Genomic DNA, 12,577 nt, shown 5'->3' with positions numbered 1-12,577 from the left:
ATTCAGGGGTTCTTGCACTCAGGGGTCTTACATTCAGGGGTTCTTGCACTCAGGGGTCTTACATTCAGGGGTTCTTACACTTGGGGGTCTTACACTCAGGGGTCTTACATTCAGGGTTCTTGCACTCAGGGGTCTTACATTCAGGGTTCTTGCACTCAGGGGCCTTACACTCAGGGGTCTTACACTCGGGGGTCTTACATTCAGGGTTCTTGCACTCAGGGGCCTTACATTCAGTGTTCTTGCACTCAGGAGTCTTACACTCAGGGGTCTTACATTCAGTGGTCTTACACGCAGGGGTCTTACACTCAGGGGTCTTACATCATCAGGGGTTCTTACATTCAGGGGTCTTACATCATTAGGGGTTCTTATATTCAGGGGCATTAAAATCAGGGGTCTTACATTCAGGGGTTCTTACACTCAGGGGTCTTACACTCAGGGGTCTTACACTCACGGGTCTTACACTCAGGGGTCTTACACTCACGGGTCTTACACTCACGGGTCTTACACTCACGGGTCTTACACTCGGGTCTAACAATCAGGGGTCTTACATTCAGGGTTCTTGCACTCAGGGGTCTTACACTCAGGGGTCTTACATTCAGGGGTCTTACACTCAGGGGCCTTACATTCAGTGTTCTTGCACTCAGGAGTCTTACACTCAGGGTTCTTACACTCAGGGGTCTTACATTCAGGGGTCTTACACTCAGGGGTCTTACACTCAGGGGTCTTACACTCAGGGGTTCTTACACTCAGGGGTCTTACATTCAGGGGTCTTACATCATCAGAGGTTCTTACATTCAGGGGTCTTACATCATCAGGGGTTCTTATATTCAGGGGTATTAAAATCAGGGGTCTTACATTCAGGGGTTCTTACACTTAGGGGTCTTACATTCAGGGGTTCTTACACTCAGGGGTCTTACATTCAGGGGTCTTACATCATCAGGGGTTCTTACACTCAGGGCCCCTAAAGTGTCACCAAATTTTGCCTTTGAAGTAACCAGTTAATGGCCTAGAAAAAGTATAATGCTGATGAAACAGAAAGTACTACCTTCACTTAGAGCGAGAAATTGAGTTCAGGACGTTGAAAAAAAAGCTGTCTTCAATCTCTTGCTTTGCTAGGTTCCATTAAAACAAAACTCTTGAAAAAAATGTGCTCAACTTCACGACCTCGAACACACTTAGACGTTTATCTCGGAGGTATTGTATCTCGAACCCTTGAACGTTTCTTGTAAATTTCTTAGCGTTCAATTTTGATTAAGTTAGGATCATAAAGCGTGGCAATGTCACGTGATTCAAGTTTTTACCATTTTGGCGGTCGGAGGTAACACTGACTTCAGTTCGTCTAAGTCCGAAAAACCAGCTGGCACTCAATATATTAAGGCTTTAAACGATTCATGAGATCTTATCTGTAAAATAGTGAACAAACGTCCCCTCAGTGTTTATGAACTGGATTAATTCGTCCCCACGAAGTGTACGAGTCAACCCTTTTCTTACGGAAGTCATCCAGGAAACTATAAAAGACACTTTCTCTGTTGCGAAAGATCTCCATTGGTTCTATAAACCGAGCTCCAGAAACACACAAAAATTGGAAGACTTCTCAGAAGCTTCTGGAGAACAGGCGCGCCACGTAAGTCAATGATGTAAGTCATTTTATTTTGCACGGTAATGAAAACCACTATTTGGCGAAGTTTTTTCTCTCTCAAGGTTCTCGCATGCAGATTATTTTCAAACGTATTCACGCGAAATACTATAAAATTTCTGCATTCTGTTGACTCGAATTTACAATCTTGCATAGAATAGTCATATATCATGATTTAGATGCTGCCTGAAAATCGACGGGAAGTCTACATATCTCAATATTTGATAACTGAAACTCAAGTTAAGACTTATTCAAAAAGTGTAATGCCCCAGGCTTAAGGAATAAGGGATTTTCGATGCTTATTTTAGAAAAATGAAAATATTGGTAAAGACATTCGTCAAAGTTGAGAAGTTCTTCGGTATTATAACTTGATTGGCAATCATTATAGCAAGGAAGCTTTGAATAATGGTGGACGAATGTAGATTGTGTATTATTTACTTTTAACCTGTGAGGATTATGTAGAGTATATCTTAAATACCTTTATTATCCTTCATCTCCTGTAAGTGTTTTTTGAGCGTATTGGCTGCTTCCATCTTCAGAGTAAGCAGATAGCGGGACACCAAGACCCCCCATCAGAACTTTTTCTGGCCTGCAGCTCTGTAGCGTGGTCACATGGTATTACTTTTTTTGCTGTGCGTAATGACAGTGAGTGCCCTGGTGGCGAGCTTTTACCCTCCATGTTAGCTCAACCAGCAGTTGCCAAAGGATGCCGTGGAGGTCGAGGAGGACAAAACGTGTCCAGGGGCGGATCCAGGAATTTTTGATAGTGGGAGTCCAAACTTTGATTCAGAAAGGACTGTTGGACTCTTTTTAGGAAAATTACTTCTCCCCCACACCCCCCACACCCCCTCCCACCAATCGCGGTTGCACGTTATAATTCCTTGGCCGCTTACCGTTTACTTGGATTCATTAATTCAATAAATCAGCCAGTTAAAAAGTGATATACGATCCTGCGGATGTAAGAATTTCAGTCTCAAAGTTGTAAGCGTCAGGTCAGATAGGGGGGGTCCGAACCCCCCGGACCCTCCCCCTGGATCCGCCACCGATGTCTGACGTTTATCGCCTTACAAGTAAGAAATTTTAAAAGCCTTCTACTTTTGCAATATGAATATATTGATCAGTCTTTATATCTATCCATCAATTATCATTTCACGAATGTCTCACCTATTCTGTGCATCGACACGTTCATCATTTCTATAATCAAGAAATGGATAGATATTCTAGTCTTCTCGGATAAGGACGAATAAACCGTAGGCCCCGTCTCCTGCAGGGTTAGGGGTAAGAGACGTTAATTTCCCACGCACGAGAATACTGGGTTGTGGATGTCCTCCCTTGGGGTGGGATGGGTGGGAATTGGCCCTGAAAAGCCCCCATGGGGAGTGGTCAACTAACGTATGTATGTATGAACGTATGTATGTATCATACGCCACGCTGCTTCATCTACTAGCTTGTCGATCTCTTTCTTTCCCGTCTGTAATTTTTTTGTTATTTTAGTGTAACATTGTAGACCATAGATACAGATGACAAGAAATTAATGAAATTTTTTTTTCTGCTCCAGTGCATGTTTTTTTCCAAGCCAACAGGACTAAGAGCTAGTCACCTAAAGCATTTAAGTGTCCGGGTGGATTGGAATCCAGTTCCAGAGCTTTTTATTCTCGGTTACAGAGTACTTGTGCAAAATGTTCTTCGCAATAAGACCCTTCTCTGGAACAATAGCCATGTTCATGTCTCAGGTCTCCGTAGCAGTACTGAGTACATCAGAGGTGTTTTTCCAGTTCATCGCTTAACAAGTAAAGTGCTTCATACAAGAAGTACAGCCACCATCATCGTAACCACCGAGCGGGTGCAAGGTATACAAATTTGATGGGTTTATAATTCTTCCACAGAATCAAAATTCCTGCATACGATACAGGCAATAATTGTCTTTCTTCGTCGTAGGTTTTCGTTTTTGCCTGGCTAAGTTTTTCCGTCTCCGAAGCTTTTGCTACCTTTATTTATTAGTCCTATCTAGTGAGCCACTCCCCTTCTGGTAGCAGAGTGTTTAAGAGTGTCATTTTATAATTTAGTTAAATCTATTGCGTAGTTTAGTGACGGCATATTGAAAAAATTTTAACTGGTCTGTGATGTATTTTGGCTGTTTGTAACCTTTGCTTAGTGTTGTCCCTTTTTTCTTTGGGCTTATCACAGGGTCACCTAAGCGATACAGACGTCTTTTACAACCCTCCAATATACTCGTGAAAGGTTTCTGCTCCAAAGAATGACATGGGAAGTAGAGTTATTGCATAATGTAATAACATAATTGTCATTACTTTATCGTAGACTATCTAATTGTATATCTATTTGTTATACTTTTTGATAGAAGTCAGACTTCTGAAAAAAAGATAAAACAGTTCATCTTAAGCAATTGTTTATCTTTCAGCTCCGTCTCGAGCTCCTGACTTTGTATACGCGCAGCAATCAAGTTCTACGAGTCTAATGATAAAGTGGAGTCACCTGTCGGAGGAATTTTTGCGAGGAAAACCCATTGGTTACAATGTCACTTATTTTCCAGTCGATTGAGAGAGTGATGTCAGTTTTGTGAGTGTGAACTTTGCGTTCAATTGTACTACGCTTGCAAACCTAACCGCATTCACCATATTTGTTATTAATGTGTCAGCAGTAAGCTCTGGAGGAATTGGACCTGCAACAACAGTAAAGGCCCGAACAGAGGCTGCAGGTAAGGAACACCGTGTTAACTGCCTAAACATTTCCACTCACCAAAATAGTTTTCTGTAAGGGAAGAATGAAGTATAAAAGTTTCCTGGTTAGCCTGAGCGTTCCATGCAAGAAGCATGAACGAATCAGGTCACTCTCCTGATAATTCAGTCTATTTGAATGTTTTGATTTTTTGACATTTTTCATTGGCGGATGACGAGACTTGTAAGATCATTGTGGTCAAGATCATGGGCTCGTAAACCATGCGGAATTTTCTTTGCATAGGGAAGCCTCTCGTGATCCGTTTGGGTCTGTATCCAAACTAGGATAAACATTGCATGGCCCTTTGATGGAAATTTTCACAAAAAGCCACAGCTTTAAATCTCAAATTTACTGTTGCATTCCTCAACCACAAAACAACCAGCGCCGAATTTGGGAGGTTAAAGGATTAGTGCATTTGTTACGACGCGTGCCTCTGTCGATTTCAGGTCACCTGGTAGTTCCACAAGTTTTCTCTCTTTTATTCTTATTTTTATTTTTTTACATGGTTTAAAAAGTGCATTCCGAATTTGACTTTTTTAGTTTTGATCATTAAAAATATTTGCAGGACGGATACTCATCTTAATTCGGAATTTTGTGATTTTGTATATACATTTCGGTGATAAATTGTCCACATGCTTCTCAGAATGATTTGGAATGCAATACTTGTAATCACGCTTTACCCGCTGCAATAAACGATTGATGATTTGCCAACTTACGACTTTGAACTTTGACGACGTTCTAAATCTCTGATTGATGATTAATATTTAGCCTTTGGCCCACTTCTGTTAGCTCTCAAAGTGCTCTATTGTAGTAATTACAAATCAAACTTGAAAATTTTTCGAAAAAAAATAATAAGAAAAAAACCCGAAAACTTAATGACTTCAAATGCGTGCCTCAGGCATTCACACATAGGAAAAAATAGTACGCTCAAGAGCTCCACCGCTCATTCTTATTAAGTGCATCATTGGTCCATTCCTCTGGAGACGCGTCTGGGCTTTCATTTAGAAGGCCTCGCCTTTTCGGGACCTACTAAAACCGAACTAATCTGATACGCGTTCGAGGTTACCGAAATCAATACCCAAGGGAAAAAAAATCAAGTTTGTATTGTATTGTATTGTAATCTTTATTTAGACACGAACAATTCATCAGCCTATAAAAATACATATCACATACGCTAAGATATTTAAAATTAAAACTACATACTATAACACTAAAGCTGTTTTCCGTGAATGCCGTGCGTTAGACTTTAAAAATGTCATTGATCTTACGTTTAAATAACCCCAGAGACTCTGTGTTCCTTATATCGCGTGGTAAACTGTTCCATAATGAGGCGCCATTGTAGCTAAAGCTTTTTCTGTAATAATTAGTGCGCGGTAGTGGAACATTAAGCTTATTTTCAGAGTCCCTGAGGTCATAAGCAGAGTCACGCCACGTAAACTTTGAATATAGATACCTTGGAGCTAGCCCGTGCAGACATCTAAACATCATGGTGGCTTTATGGATTTCCTGCTGGCGTGCAAGATTTTTCCACCCTAAAAACTCGAGTAGCTCAGTTGCATCAGCATCATAGTTAGAGAATGTCAACACACGGGCTGCTCTATTCTGCAATTTCTGCAGTTTGTCTCGTAGCGTTTTCCCACAGCTACCCCAAACAATGTCACAGTAATCAAAGTGAGGTTTTACTAAAGCTTGGTAGATGAGATGTAAGGTTGATGCTGGGATCAGGTGCCTAATTCGCTTTAGGGCCCCTGTAGGGCCACATAATGGGGCCAATGTTCGAATTCCAAATTAATACATTCTTTGGTCTCCGTGTTACTGAAAAGGTGACTGAAAAAGTATATATTTCTTAGGTCCCTGCTGACAGATGATTCGGAAGTACGAGAATCATATAACTTCCTAAAACAGAAATAAGAATTAGGATTTGACGTTCTCCAAACATTTTTGAACGATTGTGACAATGTTTTTAAATCTTATTGCTCATTTTAGCTCTATCTCGAGCTCCTGACTTGGTAACCGCATACAATTATAGTTCCATGGCCACAAGTCTGAGAGTAAAATGGAGAAACCTGCCAGAGGAACATTTTCGGGGTGAACTTCAACTTCAACTTCAACTTCAACTTTATTGTAATCAGACATGACATGACACAACCTAATGACGTACTACCCACAAATAGCAGAGCTGGTCTCGGCGGGCAGTGTGTGGACGCTGAAACATCTTAAATAAATTTCGGCTCAACAGAATATTCAATAAATATACAAGAAACAGAAATTAAATATTAAATCAGTAAAGCAGAAATGACAGTATGAGATAAAAATACAGAAACAGAAGCACATGACAATAAATATAAGAATACATAAGTTATACACTACTATTAACTGGATTTAACTTTCGACACATCATTGATTATTCGTTCTACGTCAACATAACTATACTGAACTTGAAGATTTTGAAATAATATTGCTGTTATCTTTTTCTTGGAAATGTTTTGGAAGATTCCTTAAGTTTCCTGGGAAACAACCAATCCTTGAGAATGAGTTTTTATGTTGATTTAGCCTAGAAAAGTTTATGTAATAGTTACCGGTAGATGAAGATTGGGTATTATGATTGTGTATTTGGTGGGAAAGAGTGAACAAACCAGAAAGATTAGGAGGGGTTAAATTGTTATGGACATCATGCATTAAGAGAGAAGAGAGTTTAACGTAAAGCATATTAATTGGCATAATATTAGCCGATATAAAATAAGGAATGGCGTGTGAATTATAGTTGGCAAAGTTCATTAATCGCACAACCCTTTTCTGGAGTATCAATATTTTTTCCGTAAGAGACTTAGCTGCTTGGCCCCAAGCTACAAGTCCATAAGATAAATAAGGATAAATGAGTGATCTATATATATTTAGTAATGTCGAATATGGTATAAGGTGCCTCAGTCTACAAATTATACCAATGCCCTTACTTCTTTTTGATGCAATATGACTGATATGGTGTTTCCAGGTAAGGTTACTGTCAATAAGTACACCTAAACATTTCACATAGTCTTTACGCTCCAGGTCAATGAAATATTTTCTTTTATTATCATATATTTTTAGATTTACTTTGTACTTAAGTCGCTTCTGGCTGGGATGGAAGATGACAAAATTGGTTTTCTTAATATTTAAAGAGAGTTTATTTGAGGCTAGCCAATCATAAACATTCATTAGTTCCACATTCACCACTGTTGCAAGAAATTTAAGGTTTCTGTCGGCAAATAGCAGATTTGTATCGTCAGCGAATAAATAAAATGCTAATTTATCTCAAACTTTGTAAATGTCATTGATATAAATAATGAAACAGCAATGGCCCTAACACAGAGCCCTGTGGGACCCCAAACATGGTTTTTTCTTTTTGGGATATGTAGGGTCCTATTTGTGTGGTTTGGACCCTTCCAGACAAGTACGATGAAAACCAGTCATTTACAACTCCGCGAATTCCATAGTGATTGAGTTTATGTAACAGGATCGAGTGGTCAACCGTGTCGAATGCTTTTTGCAAATCAATAAAAATTCCACATGAGAACATACCCAGATCCATGTTAGCCTGGATTTTGCTGACTATATCGAGGATCGCATGCTCAGTGGAACATCGCTTACAAAAACCGTATTGTGACTTGTAAAATATGTCATGCTTGTTCAAAAATACTCTCAGTCGATTGCTCATAATCTTTTCAAAAATTCTGTTAAATATCGAGAGGAGCGATATAGTACGATAGTTACAGGGATCAGTTTCATCTCCATCTTTGAACACGGGAACAATTTTGGCAGGTTTTAGTCTCCGAACCATGAACCTCTGAACCCGTTGGTTACAACATTGTTTACTACCTGGCTGATTCAGAGGGAGAACGGAAATATGTGAATGTAAACTTCTCAACAAATACCGCAACACTGACCAACCTGACTGTTTACGCCATGTATATCATTAACGTGTCAGCGGTTAGCTCTGGAGGAGTAGGACCTGCAAACACAGCGGAGGCTCGAACAGGCGCAGAAGGTATGGAAGTTTTGAGGCAAAATTTTCTTAGCTTTAATAAGCATGACATGATAAGCCATGCGCAACTGGCTGAGTACACTGGAAATTAATCGAGAAACCACTGAAAGAGGAACGGTGCCTCAAAAATAAAGCTGATTTTCTGCATTTGTAAAAGAACAATTGGCTGATTTTTTGTAAAAAAGAACGAATTTTCATCAACACATGAAGATATCGACATATTCTCAATAGGCTGTGGCTGGAAAAAACGAAAACAATCAGAACTAAGTGCGTGTGGGAAGGAGGGTACACTCCTAAACACACAAGGAGGATTATATTCAGTTACCTAAACTGAGTCAGAGGTCATTTTCATCTAAGCTTTTTGGATTTAAAATGTTTTCAATTTGTATTTTTTGCTTGCAACATTATTTCCCCCCCCCCCCCCCTTCAGCCCAAGCCTTTGCTCCAAAGTTTATAACTGCACATGATACAAGCTCTACTCGTTTGATAGCAGAATGGAGTCATGTGGAAGGAAGGCATTTTGAAGGAAAACCTATTGAGTACATTATCACCTATTACAAAGCTGACTTGGATGGCGATAATAACTTTGCAAGTGTGAACATCACGATAAATACCACGACACTGACCAAACTGACTGTTTATACCATGTATATCATTAATGTGTCAGCGGTTAGCTCTAGAGGAATGGGACCCGCAAATACAGTAAAATCCCGAACGAAAGCAGCAGGTACAAGGCATATCCTTCATGACTCCCAGATCGACATGCCTGTTAACGATAGAATGTTGGCCCGACAAGAAAAATTTATGATCGTAGTGGTTTCTTATTGAAGGGGCAGACACCATACAGCCCAAACACCGCAAATTTACAGGACATAGACCACTTTCATAAATAGCTGCCGGATTAATATTCTTTTGTTTAAATTTAAATTAGCCCTTCTGGCCTCGTTCTCCAGTACAAAATTCAAAAGAATACATTATCTCAAGCGAGACCAGGAGGGCTAATTTAAATTTAAACAAAAGAATATTAATCCGGTAGCCATTTATGAAAGTGGTCTATTGCCTTGTTTTTACGTTATGATAAACCTATACCTTTTACATTTAGTATGGTAACGGAACTGAGTGGAGTGCCTGAAATCATAGCGTGTTTTCTAAATGAACGAGCGCTTAGCACGAGTACGATTTGAAACCACAAATGATTTCAGACCAAAATTTCACGACACGAAATTTAATTACCATTCAATTACATTCATTTTGAAATCGCAAAATTCAGTCGCTCAGTACAAGTGCTAAAGGACCTGCGACTCATTATCTTTCAGCATATGTCTTTTTGTTTTTGTTTAGTTCCATCCAAAACCCCTGATTTGTTAGCTGCACACAGCTCTAGTTCCTCGAGCCTGATAGTTAAATGGAATTACCTACCAAAGGAACATTTTCGAGGAGAGCCCATTGGTTACAAGATCGTTTATCATCCTGTCAATGCAGAGTGTGGACGTAAATCTGAGAATGTGAACTTCACCGCAAATAACACAACGCTGACGAACCTGACTGTTTATACCATGTATGTCATTAATGTGTCAGCAGTAAGTTCCGGTGGAATAGGACCAGAAAACACAGCAAAGGCTCGAACAGACGCAGCAGGTAGAGTTGTCCTTAGAATTAAGTAAGCTTTTACTATGCTGCGTCAGTTACCGGAAAGGACCTTGTCTGATCATGTCACTTACATGTCATTGAAGCTCTACCTGGCTTGAACACTTTTGGGGTTTGGATTGATTTTATCATTCTACCAATATCAGTTTAAATTTTGATCATTGCTTTTATTTTTAGTAAACTGAGCGACTAAGACTTAGATAACGGGTATACGTTTATTGTTAGTTTGGTGACACTGTGTCGACGAAGGGAAGCCCTAAAATAGTTAAGCTTCTGCTACCATTAATTTGTACGGAGAATAAGACATTCTTTACCCAAAAGCTAAGAAAAAAAAATGTTGCCATAACATTTCTTTTAAAAAAGAGGCATACACCACACACCTTATCAGGCTTATCTCTGTCGCCCACGACATAACCTTAACCAACTTTATCAGATATAGTTTCGCAAACAATTCAGCAGAGATGGTATTTCAGCGCCCTTATTAGTAAAGGTGCTTCATGCTACATAAAGCATGTAAAGCCCGTGTGCTTTGTTAAGAGTTAAGTAACGAAGTCGTGACAACGAACGCCCGAGCCGTGGAAGGCTGGGAAAGAAGGAAAACGATTGGTTAAAAATGAATTGAATGAACTACACTTGGGGCTTCTTTCCAATTTTGGTTTAGTCAAAATCTGTAATTTCTATTTTATTCATGGGTGTAAGCTCATAGTGGGTGTCACGACATCTTTCATTACCATGTGGAATAGCATGTAAAATAGCCAGTGTCATGAAGACGTAGTTCAAGTTATCGCGGATTCTTCTTCTGGACTTTGCCTAAGAGAGAGAGAGAGAAGTGCGCTGTTCAACAATTACTCGTGGAAAGGACAGCCCGCTTTTAATTAAGTGCGTAAGAGGGTTTATATTCAGTTGCCTTAAATCGTCAAAAAATACACTATTTTCCTCTTTTAGATTTAAAATGCAGTTTTTTCTGACCTAACCCTAACCCTAACCCAGGTTTAATTGGCTTAAAAGTTTAGATTTTGAATTTGTTGCTAATGAAGAGAGGAATTATACCGACTCTGTAAGAGTGGACGTGTCTTTGAATACCACAACACTGACTAACTTGACTGTTTATACCTTGTATGTCATCAATGTGTCAGCGGTTAACTCGGGAGGAATAGGACCTGAAAACACAGTAAAGGCCCGAAAAAACGCAGAAGGTACAAGGCATTTCCGAAATGATTTCTCTAATAATAGAAAGATAAGCTAGTCTCCATAAAAAGGAGCATAGGAGTCCTTTTATTTCTAAAGAATTGCATATTTGTTTTACCTTTGTCACCTGTGAGTTATACGCTTGTATTAAAAATTGCAATGAAGTTGGGGCATAAACCATGACAGGATGGAAAATGCGTGCACTGTAAGTATTCTCCCGTTGTCCCATACAAAGCCTTATAAAAGTTTTCTAAGACTTTCTATGGGACAACGAGAGGGTACTTACAGTGCACGCATTTTCCATCCTGTCATGACTCCTGGTCAGCTCCGCTGTTTTTGTTTGCGATGGCGAAGAGGTTAGGAAGTGATAAACTTCTGAATGTCAACATTTTCTCTTTTAGCCCCTTTCCGCGCTCCTGGCAAAGTATTTGCCTACAGTTCCAGCTCCACAGCTGTGATAGTAGTATGGAGTCACCTGTCAGAGGAGGATTTTCAAGGACAACCCATTGGTTATAACATTACTTATTACTTAGTCGATTTAGAAGGCGATGTTAATTTTGTGAGAGTAAACTTCACTACAAATTGCACAACATTGACCAACCTTGTTTTTTACACCCTGTATGTTATTAATGTATCAGCGGTGAGCTCCGGTGGAATTGGACCTGCAAACATAGTTCAGGCTCGAACAGACGCAGCAGGTAGGGATGGATCTTCTGTGCCGAAGAGGAAAATTAGGACAACAAAGCACAGCATAACGTAGAAGTGTGCACAGGAATAAACTCCTACTAAGATGAAGGGAAACGTGGCTTCATATGTTTTTAATCAGAATCCATTAAATGATATTATTATACATTGTAGTCACCATCTGTCTTCTCATTGGCTAAACGCCTACAGTTAATTCTGGGAAACAGCGCAACCTACAGATTATTCACTAATCTGTGCCTACAGATTAGTGAATAGTCTGTAGGTTGCGCGCGCAATGCATGATTTCTGGTGGAGCAATGTCAAGTTCACGAACAGCGAAGTAAGAATGGCTTCTCGATTCGCTTCATCGACCCAACGAATACCTTAAAGAAAAAAATTTCCCGGAACCACACGACAAAAAGGAATTAGCCCAAGTGAAAATTTGTTTACCACACAGTTGTACAATTTTAAGTGTTCCAAATTAAACTGTGTTCGCTGCGATAATGCGTTTGGCGTTATTTTCTTTAAAACAATGTATAATAAAACAATTATTGGATGAGGTTTTTGTGATATCCGTATAATCAAGGTCTCGGTTAATGTTATCAGCCTCAGCCTTCGGCTTCGGCTGATAACACTTACCTCGACCTTGATTATTCCGGATATCA

At 39.6% G+C, this 12,577-nt stretch overlaps 1 pseudogene across 1 annotated transcript in view; it reads left to right on the top strand.

The window, feature by feature from the left end:
- The first annotated feature begins 2,215 nt into the window (after positions 1-2,215).
- Positions 2,216-12,577, top strand: part of LOC148732560 (uncharacterized) — a 52,598-nt pseudogene continuing 42,236 nt past the window's right edge. The window contains exons 1-6 of the transcript XR_016000343.1: positions 2,216-3,486; positions 4,056-4,352; positions 6,359-6,508; positions 8,884-9,120; positions 9,735-10,031; positions 11,630-11,926. The product of XR_016000343.1 is annotated as an uncharacterized LOC148732560 (transcript). The remainder of the gene's footprint in view (positions 3,487-4,055; positions 4,353-6,358; positions 6,509-8,883; positions 9,121-9,734; positions 10,032-11,629; positions 11,927-12,577) is intronic.

This window comes from Stylophora pistillata, chromosome 4 (genome assembly GCF_964205215.1).
Source record: "Stylophora pistillata chromosome 4, jaStyPist1.2, whole genome shotgun sequence".
In the NCBI taxonomy this organism is placed as follows: domain Eukaryota; kingdom Metazoa; phylum Cnidaria; class Anthozoa; order Scleractinia; family Pocilloporidae; genus Stylophora; species Stylophora pistillata.
Note: the sequence above shows the minus strand (reverse complement) of the source record. Positions and strands in the feature narration are given on the sequence as shown.